We start from the raw sequence: 8532 nt of genomic DNA, 5'->3' as shown, positions 1-8532 counted from the left end.
CTCCCCTAAAAAAAAAAAAAAAAACTGTTCTAAATATGACTGTAATGCTGAATTAATACATTTGTAGCTTAATCCCCACAAAACACAAAGCTACAAAGTGTGTAGACAGGATTTATTAACTTCTTTTAACTCTAGATAGAGAATTCTACATGGGGCTACGGGTGTGTCCTTAAGGAAAGTGTATCAGTGTACTAGGAGTGTTCATGGATTCTAAGCATCTAACTCTGCCAGACATGATCTCATCCCTAGATCAAACCCGAAAGCAATTGTGAGTACCAATTCACTAGTGGGAACATCTTGCTTGGCATAATAGCAGTGTAGCACACAGGGTCCAACTAAGTACTGTTGGTGATTTCCTCTTCCCCCAGCAACTTGCAAGGCAACTTCTGACACCATGGAATCTGGAAAGCAGCGAGAAATCTCCAGGTAGGTCTCAACTTAATTTTTTCATGTTCTATGTAGTATTTTTCAGCAGTAGGACCTTATCATTTAGTTCTGATGGGCAACCAAGAGCAGTGACAGTATTCTTTATTATTTTTTCTGTGGAAGCAGCTAAAGGTCATCTATAGTTAGCAATTACTAGAGAGGTACCAGCCACCTGGCGCTATGATTTTCTTGAATACTTTTATGACATGACCTCCAGGAATATATTTTCCATTAGTGCGAGTTATTTTTATTCAAACTCTAACTCTTGATTAAAGTTTTATATTCACGGGTCATTGAAGAGTTTTCTTATTCACTTCCTTGTATATCTTCTGTGACTTACCCCAAAAATTCCCAGCTGTGGCAGACCCTTGGAGCATGTGTGAATGAGTTTTTCCATTCTCATTCTTCAGGAATGCTTTCATGTTTTCCAGCTGCTCTGATAACTCAGTGAAATAGTCTGAGGTTAATATCATTACACGAAGCCTTTTTTGCAAAAGTGGTCAAGATATCTGAACACTCATCAGTCAGAGTTCTAGTCTGGTGCTGGTTGAAGGAGTCAACAGCTAAAGAGATACTACATGATGATGTTAGCAATGTCCAACATAGAATGAAAGATTCCATTTCTTGTATTGACTACTGAAGAGATCACTGTTAGGGTACAACAGTGAGGCTCAAACTCATTGGAAAACTACCTATGATCTTCCATTGACTTCATTTTACTTCATACACAGCCACAATTCTCTCTTTCTTATCAGCAAAATGTCTAAAGACATTTACTGAAGACATTAAATGTAAGACATTCTTACTTTTATTTTTTTTAAGTTTATTCACTTTACATCCCTACATAGCCCCTTCCCTTGTATCATCCCTGTCCCACCCTTCCTCTTCTCCCCCAACCCCCTTCCCTAGTCCTCAGAGAGAGGACTGACCCCAACCTATCAAGTCTCATCATGCCTGCCTGCATTCTCTTCCTCTGTGGCCTGGGAAGGCCACCCCACCAAGAATAAGTGATCAAAGAGTAGACAACAGAGTCCATGTCTGAGACAGCCCCCCACTCCCCTTACTAGGAAACCCTCATGAAGACTGAGTTGCCTATAGGCTACATTTAAGCAGGTCTTACATCCTCTCCATGCATGATCCTTAGTTGGTCTATCAGTCTCTGCAGGTCCCCCTGGGCCCAGATTTGTTGGCTCTGTTGGTCTTCTTGTGGAGCTCCTGTCCTTTCTGGTTCCTTCTGGCACCCTACTCTTTCATAAGACTGCCTGTGCTCTGCCCAAAGTTTAGCTGTGAGTCTCAGCATCTGCTTTGATCAACTGCTAGGTCAAGTCTTTCAGAGGACATATATAGTAGGCTTCAGTCCTATTTCCTTTCTTCAAACACTTCTGGTGTCTATTCTCTTTGCCCTTCTGAATAAAAATTAAGCATTCTCTCTAGGGTCCTCCTTGTTATTTAGCGTTTTTTGGTCTGTGGATTGTAGTATGGTTATCCTGTATTATATGGCTGATACCCACATATAATGAGTATATGCCATGCTTGCTGGGTTCAGCAAAATTTCTTTAAATAGTTATATTTACTCCATTCTTCCTTTCTTATTCATTCTTCAGTTCATCCCATGGTAACATCCTAGTTTGATCATTATTTCTCTGAAATTGTTCTTGGCTTTGTCCTTAATGATTTCTCTGTAAGGTTTGTATCTTCCAGACTTTTATAAATTTCTCAGTAGCATTAAGGCTCACTGACTACTCACTCTTTTTAAAACATGATGTTCTGTAGCATGTCCTTCATGATTTCATACTGTTGTTATTTTCAACAAATTCAACAGCTCAGTCTTTTCATATCGTATTTATGTGATCAAGACTGTTTATTCATCCAAAATAAGTGCAGCTATGTTCATCTATGGCTTTAATTACCACAGACATGCTAAAGAATTCCAAATTCATGTCTCTGTGTATTCTACCCTGGATCTAGGCAAATAGCCAATTGTCTTCTTTGTATCTTCACACCAGATAATGAAACATTATCAATGTAACCTTTGTTGCCTGTTTTCTACTCTCAATGTATTTCTCTGTGATTCAGTCATATGATTTTGGCTCAAACCTAATGGCAGTCTTAATTATTCTTAATCTTTCATCAGTTATTCAGTGTATCCAAATCTTAGTAAGTCCTATAGCTTTTATATCCAAAAATACATTCTTAATATTTCCTTCATCCCCAAAGTCAATCCTCATTATATACTGTCATTATATACTGTCTGTAGTTTTGAATAAACCAACTGCCCTTTAACTGGTATTATTTACCTTTTCTGTGATCTATTCTTCAAGCTAATATTTATTTGTAAAAATATTATATTATTTACTCCTAAAAATTCTCATGAGTTTTTTGTTTTGTTGAGGATCAAATCTAATGTTGAGACCACAGTATACCAAGTTCTATGTGATAAGCCTCCCTTACTCTTCTGCCTTATCTCCTGTTCCAATGTTGCCTTTACCTGTACATCTGGCTCCATGCATAATGTTCTTGGTTCTTGTTTCTTCTACCCTTAGGAACTTATTTCCATTTTCCTAGAAGTTTGTTTCATGAATCTCTCCAAGGCGGCTGGCTTAGCTGTGATTTATATTTCTTTTCAAGAATGGGCTTCTTGCCATTGCACTTCTGATAACCCCAGTTAATGCTGCAACATCTTTGTTTCAATTTCAGTCATCTATGCCATGTATCATTGATTATTTGTCCATGACTCAATGAACCTGTTTAACCAGGCTTTGCAGGGATGGCTATCTACTGCATCCTGTGGTACCTGAGGTCATTTAGAAAGTCACTGATAGACTAAGATCAGGAGAAAGGAGAGTAGGACCTCCCCTATCAGTGGACTTGGGGAGGAGCATGCATGCAGAAAGGGGAGGAAGGGTAGGATCAGGATGGGAGGATGGGGGGCTTATGGGGGGATACAAAATGAATAAAGTGTAATTAATAATAATAAAAAACTGTTAAAAAAAGAAAAAACAATAAATAAGTAATAAATAAATAAATAAAAAGAAAGTCACTGAGGTTGTTTTAAAATGACCCTACTCACCAGTCTGTGAGTTTTCAGAGTGACTCTATTGGATGGCCTGAGTTTTCCCCATAGGACACTTCCATCAATCTGGCAGCTCAGGTTTAGATAGGATGAGAATAAAAATTACAAGTCCCTTGAGGTGTTTTTTGAAACTGAACATCTGTCATTTCACTACATTTTTTTGGTAAAAGTCTGTCACAAAGCTAAGGAAGATGTAGGGTAGGAAATAAAGTTCTGCCTCTTGATGGAAGTTGCTACAATAACTTTTGTCTATTGCAGAGTAATTTTAATCCAGCAACATAGCTACTTTGGCTGGAATACTGACACACCCTTAGCACATACCTTTTAATCCCAAACAATGAAGGTAAAGCACCCATGTTTAGAAGTGACATCTAACTGAGAGATAGACAAAGTGACAAATCAGAGAAAGATTTGACAGAATGAGTCAGGATAGGGATATGCCCAATTCTCACCAGAAGAGACAGGAAAAGTAGATTTAGAGAGAGACAGAGGGAGAGATAGAGATAGAGAGAGACAGACAGACAGACAGACAGATAGATAGATAATCTATCTATATAAATAAATAGATAGAGAATAATCAAGACACAGGTGAAGTAGAATGAGCCAGAGAGTGAGAAGGAGCCAGAAGACTAGAACAGATTGCTAGAGTTAGAGGCCAAGAAGTATTATTTAGTAAAAAAACAAAACAAGGGATTATTTCAATCTTCTTGTATCTGTTGAGGCTCGCTTTGTGACCAACCATATGGTCTATTTTGGAGAAGGTTCCATGAGGTGCTAAGAAGGTAAATTCTTTTGTGTTTGGGTGTAAGGTTCTGTAAATGTCTCTTAGGTCCATTTGATTCATGACCTCTGTCAGAGTTATTGTTTCTTTGTTTAATTTATGTTTTGTTGACCTGTCCTTTGTTGAGAGTGGGGTGTTGAAGTCTCCCACTATTAATGTGTGGGGATCTATATGTGGTTTAAGTTTTATCAATGTTTCTTTTACAAATGTGGGTGCCCTTATATTTGGGGCATAGTTATTCAGGATTGTGAAGTCTTCCTGGTGGAATTTTCCTTTGATGAGTATGAAGTGTCCTTCCCCATCTCTTTTGATTAATTTTGGTTGAAAGTCTATTTTATCAGATATTAGAATGGCTACTCCTGCTTGCTTCTTGAGTCCATTTGCTTGGAAAGCTGTCTTCCAGCCCTTTACCCTCAGGTAATGTCTATCATTGTGACATAGGTGCGTTTCTTGTATGCAACAGATTGCTGAGTCTTGTTTATGCATCCATTCTATTAGTCTGTGTCTTTTTATTGGAGAATTGAGTCTAGGAATAGCGCTTCCTCAAGATCCAGCCATACCACTCCTAGGCATATAACCAAAAGAGGCTCAAGTACACAATAAGGACATTTGCTCAACCATGTTTGTAGCAGCTTTATTTGTAATAGCCAGAAGCTGGAAACAACCCAGATACCCCTCAACTGAAGAATGGATGCAGAAATTGTGGTAAATCTACACAATGGAATATTACTCAGCAATGAAAAATAAGGAAATCATGAAATTTGCAGGTAATTAGTGGGAACTGGAAAGGATCATCTTGAGTGAGCTGTCCCAGAAGCAGAAAGACACACACGGTATATACTCACTCAAACAGACATATAATACAGGATAAACCTACTAAAATCTGTACATCTAAAAAAACTAATCAAGAGGGAGGACCCTGACCAAAATGCTCAATCCTCATCCTGAAAGGCAAAGAGGATGGGCATCAGAAGAAGAAGAAAACAGGAAACAAGTTAGGAACCTGCCACATAGGGCCTCTGAAAGGCTCTGCCCTGCAGACTATCAAAGCAGACGCTGAGACTTATGGCCAACTGTTGGGCAGAGTGCATGGGATCTTATGAAAGTAGTGGGAAATAGTATGATCTGGAGAGGACAGGAACTCCACAAGGAGAGCAACAGAACCAGAAAATTTGAACACAGGGGTCTTTCCAGAGACTTATACTCCAACCAAGTACCATGCATGGAGATAACCTAGAATCCGTGCACAGATGTAGCCCATGGCAGTTCAGTATCCAAGTGGCCCCCATAATAATGGGAAGAGGGACAGCCTCTGACATAATCTGATTGGCCTGCTCTTTGATCACCTCCCCCTGAGGGGGGAGCAGCCTTATCAGGCCACAGAAGATGGCAATGCAGCCACTCCTGATGAGATCTGATAGTCTAAGATCAGAAGGAAGGAGAGGGGGATATCCTCTATCAGTGGACTTGGGGAGGGGCATGCGTGAAGAAGGGGGAGAGAAGGTGGGATTAGGGGGGAGGAAGGAGGGGTTTATGAGGGGATACAAAGTGAATAAAGTATAATTAATAAAAGTTAAAAACAAAACAAAACAAACAAACAAACAAAAACTAAGAGAAGAGAGATTAAGTCAGCAGTCAGCTTGAAGAGCAGTTTGAGCCAGAACAGCCGAGTTGAACCAGCCAACCAGAGTTCAGAAAGAGCTAGAAAGGATGAGCTTATTCAGCAGTAAGTCTCAGAAGCTGAAAACATTCTAGGCCTAGATTAGATTATAGGGAGACTAGAAGCTTCCAGGACTAGGCCTAGGTTAGCAGATGGAGGCAGGAAGCCTCAGAAATGACAATTACATCAGGCAAATAAAAGTTACTTAATGTTTAATCTACCCTGCCCCTTTTCTGTGTTCTACTGTCACTTTTATGACATCACCACACTGCTTTCCACTGTAGTTCTCAACATTACCTGAAACTATCTGTGTGTTTACTTTCTTTTGGTAGTGATGCTTCTCTTCCATTTGAATATGAGCTCCAAAAGGGTTGGCATCCCTCTCTGACTCAATGAACATGGAATCCGCTCTGATTAGAGCCGAGAATAGCATGTGGCCCACAGTAGGTGACCAGCATGTGGTGGCTGAGTGGATTAATGAGTGATCGAGAAAGTGAGCTCAGAACACCTGGCCCAACAGCAGTTTGTGCCAGTCCTCATCATGATTTTGGATCATTTCCCTTGAGTGCTCACACATATAGGACTTAGCATGTAAATAAATAATAAGGGTGTATGTAAATAAATAAATTGGTACAGTATATCATGTAGAAAGAAAAGAAAAAGGGCTAAATATTAGGGGATGAGGAAGTGTGTGTACGTTATAAACAAAAGTTATGAGAGAGTATCTAAAGCTAATTGATGTTTCTATTTCTAATTTTGTCATGGATTTTTAAACTTTGAAAGTGCATAAAGATATACTCAATAGACAACCCCTGAGACAACCTCGGCACTTAGAGATCCCAGGTACCACGAAGAGGAGCAAGCACACAGAGGGAAATGGAAGAGAAAGAGAAACAGGCATAATGAAGACAGGCAGAACCCGAGACTTGAGCGTTGTGAGGAACAGCCTGATTTGAGTAGCCTGTGATGTCATCTTGGACCATGGTGGTATCCTGGCCTGTGCAGCTAACAGAGTCACATCTGGGTCCATGGCCCTGCAACAGCAGGGTTCTGTAGCTACCAAAGGCCAGGCAGATGTCCCTGGTAAGGGCCTGGAGACATGCTTATGTCTGAGGGCTGTGTAGAACTGGGCCGGGAGCTGCAGGTGAGTCAGCCACTGAAGGGTAATACAAGGGGAAGTCCTCACCTGAGTGATAACCCATCTCCTCTGTGGTGGCAGGGGAGAAATACCATCCTCTCCTCTCTTCTCCCAGTCTCCTCTCACCACCTGCTGCAGGCAGGAGACTTGGCCTTAGGGTTATGAGAGCAGGAGATCTAGCCCTGCCCCTCACCAGCTGTAGGTCTCGGAAAAGTGGGCCCTGCAACCTGGCCTGGGCAGTATAGTAGAGCTGACACTGATGGTGGGGGTGCAGGTGAACCAGTCTTGAGGGAAGCACTGTAGGACAGCTGGCCCTGCTTCTTTTCTGGTGGGTGGTGGCATGGACGAGGGAGAGGTGCACTCCTCCTCTTCCTTGTCCTTTGCCATCTATGGCAGGCAAGAGTCCAGGGGTCATGAGAGTGGGAGAACTGGCTATATTCCTCATTGGCTGCAAAACAAGAGAGAGCAGGCCCAGCACCTCTCCTTGGCAGCAGGGTAGAGCTGGCCCTGGTAGTGGGAGTTGGGGGTGGGGAGTGGCTGGTTAGCTGGCCCTGAGGGCATGAGAGCAGGAGAGCCAGCAGGTCGACTAACCAGCTCAGATACCTCTCAGGCCCAGAGCCAGGCCTTTGAATGGTCCCACCCTAACATCTACACCACTGACAAACAGCTGCAATGTGCGAAGGGGCTGGTCCTACAGATCCAAAACTGCAGGATCTCCATGACACAGGGGAACAATAGGATATCCAAGAGGAGTTCCAGTAAAGTTCTAGTATTTATAGAGTAGCAGAAGCCAGAGGCCTTGTACCAGACCAATGAGTTATTGCAATGAACATTTGCAATGAAAGAAGTGTGGACAAAAGAGTATACTGGCCAAAAAGCTATACCTGAGGAACTGATAGGTCCTAGGATAAACCTACTATTGTTATGATTAATAGACATAGAATAAAACTGTTTACTAAGATTATATATCCATGCGGATAATTAGTGTATTTCTCAGTCCTTATCAGAGGCTCCCAGCCAAAGCACAGAGAACAAGTTTGTGTGAGTGTTCTGCCAGAAATGGGGCATGAAGGTTGCACCTTCCTCTCCCAGGTACAGAAAACGTGGAAGGGTGGCTGGAAAGCTTTTTTAATTATCTATTTCTATGGATTTTATACATTTTTATTATATTCTTCCCTATCTGCCAAATCCCAGATCTTCCCCCACTCCTATCCATACAACTTTCATGGGTTTTCTGTGTCTTAAAAATAAGAGCAAAATAAATAAAACAAAATCAAAAGAAAAAAAGCCCCTATAAAACAGAGTTTTACTTGTGTTGGCCAGCTGCTCCGAGCATGGGGCCTGTCCTGGGACTGGGACTGATATCCTCAGTATCACTCCTTTGAGGAAAACAGATTTTCTTTCTCCCAGTAGATGGTGGAAAGATCTTTTTTTGTCTACACAAGATCAAGCCA

At 41.3% G+C, this 8532-nt stretch overlaps 1 long non-coding RNA gene across 1 annotated transcript in view; it reads left to right on the top strand.

Moving 5' to 3' along the window:
- The first annotated feature begins 290 nt into the window (after positions 1-290).
- Positions 291-8532, top strand: part of LOC132652128 (uncharacterized) — a 28531-nt gene continuing 20289 nt past the window's right edge. The window contains exon 1 of the long non-coding RNA XR_009589611.1: positions 291-426. This is a non-coding gene — a long non-coding RNA (uncharacterized LOC132652128). The remainder of the gene's footprint in view (positions 427-8532) is intronic.

Source organism: Meriones unguiculatus, chromosome 2 (genome assembly GCF_030254825.1).
Source record: "Meriones unguiculatus strain TT.TT164.6M chromosome 2, Bangor_MerUng_6.1, whole genome shotgun sequence".
Classification (NCBI taxonomy): Eukaryota; Metazoa; Chordata; class Mammalia; order Rodentia; family Muridae; genus Meriones; species Meriones unguiculatus.
Note: the sequence above shows the minus strand (reverse complement) of the source record. Positions and strands in the feature narration are given on the sequence as shown.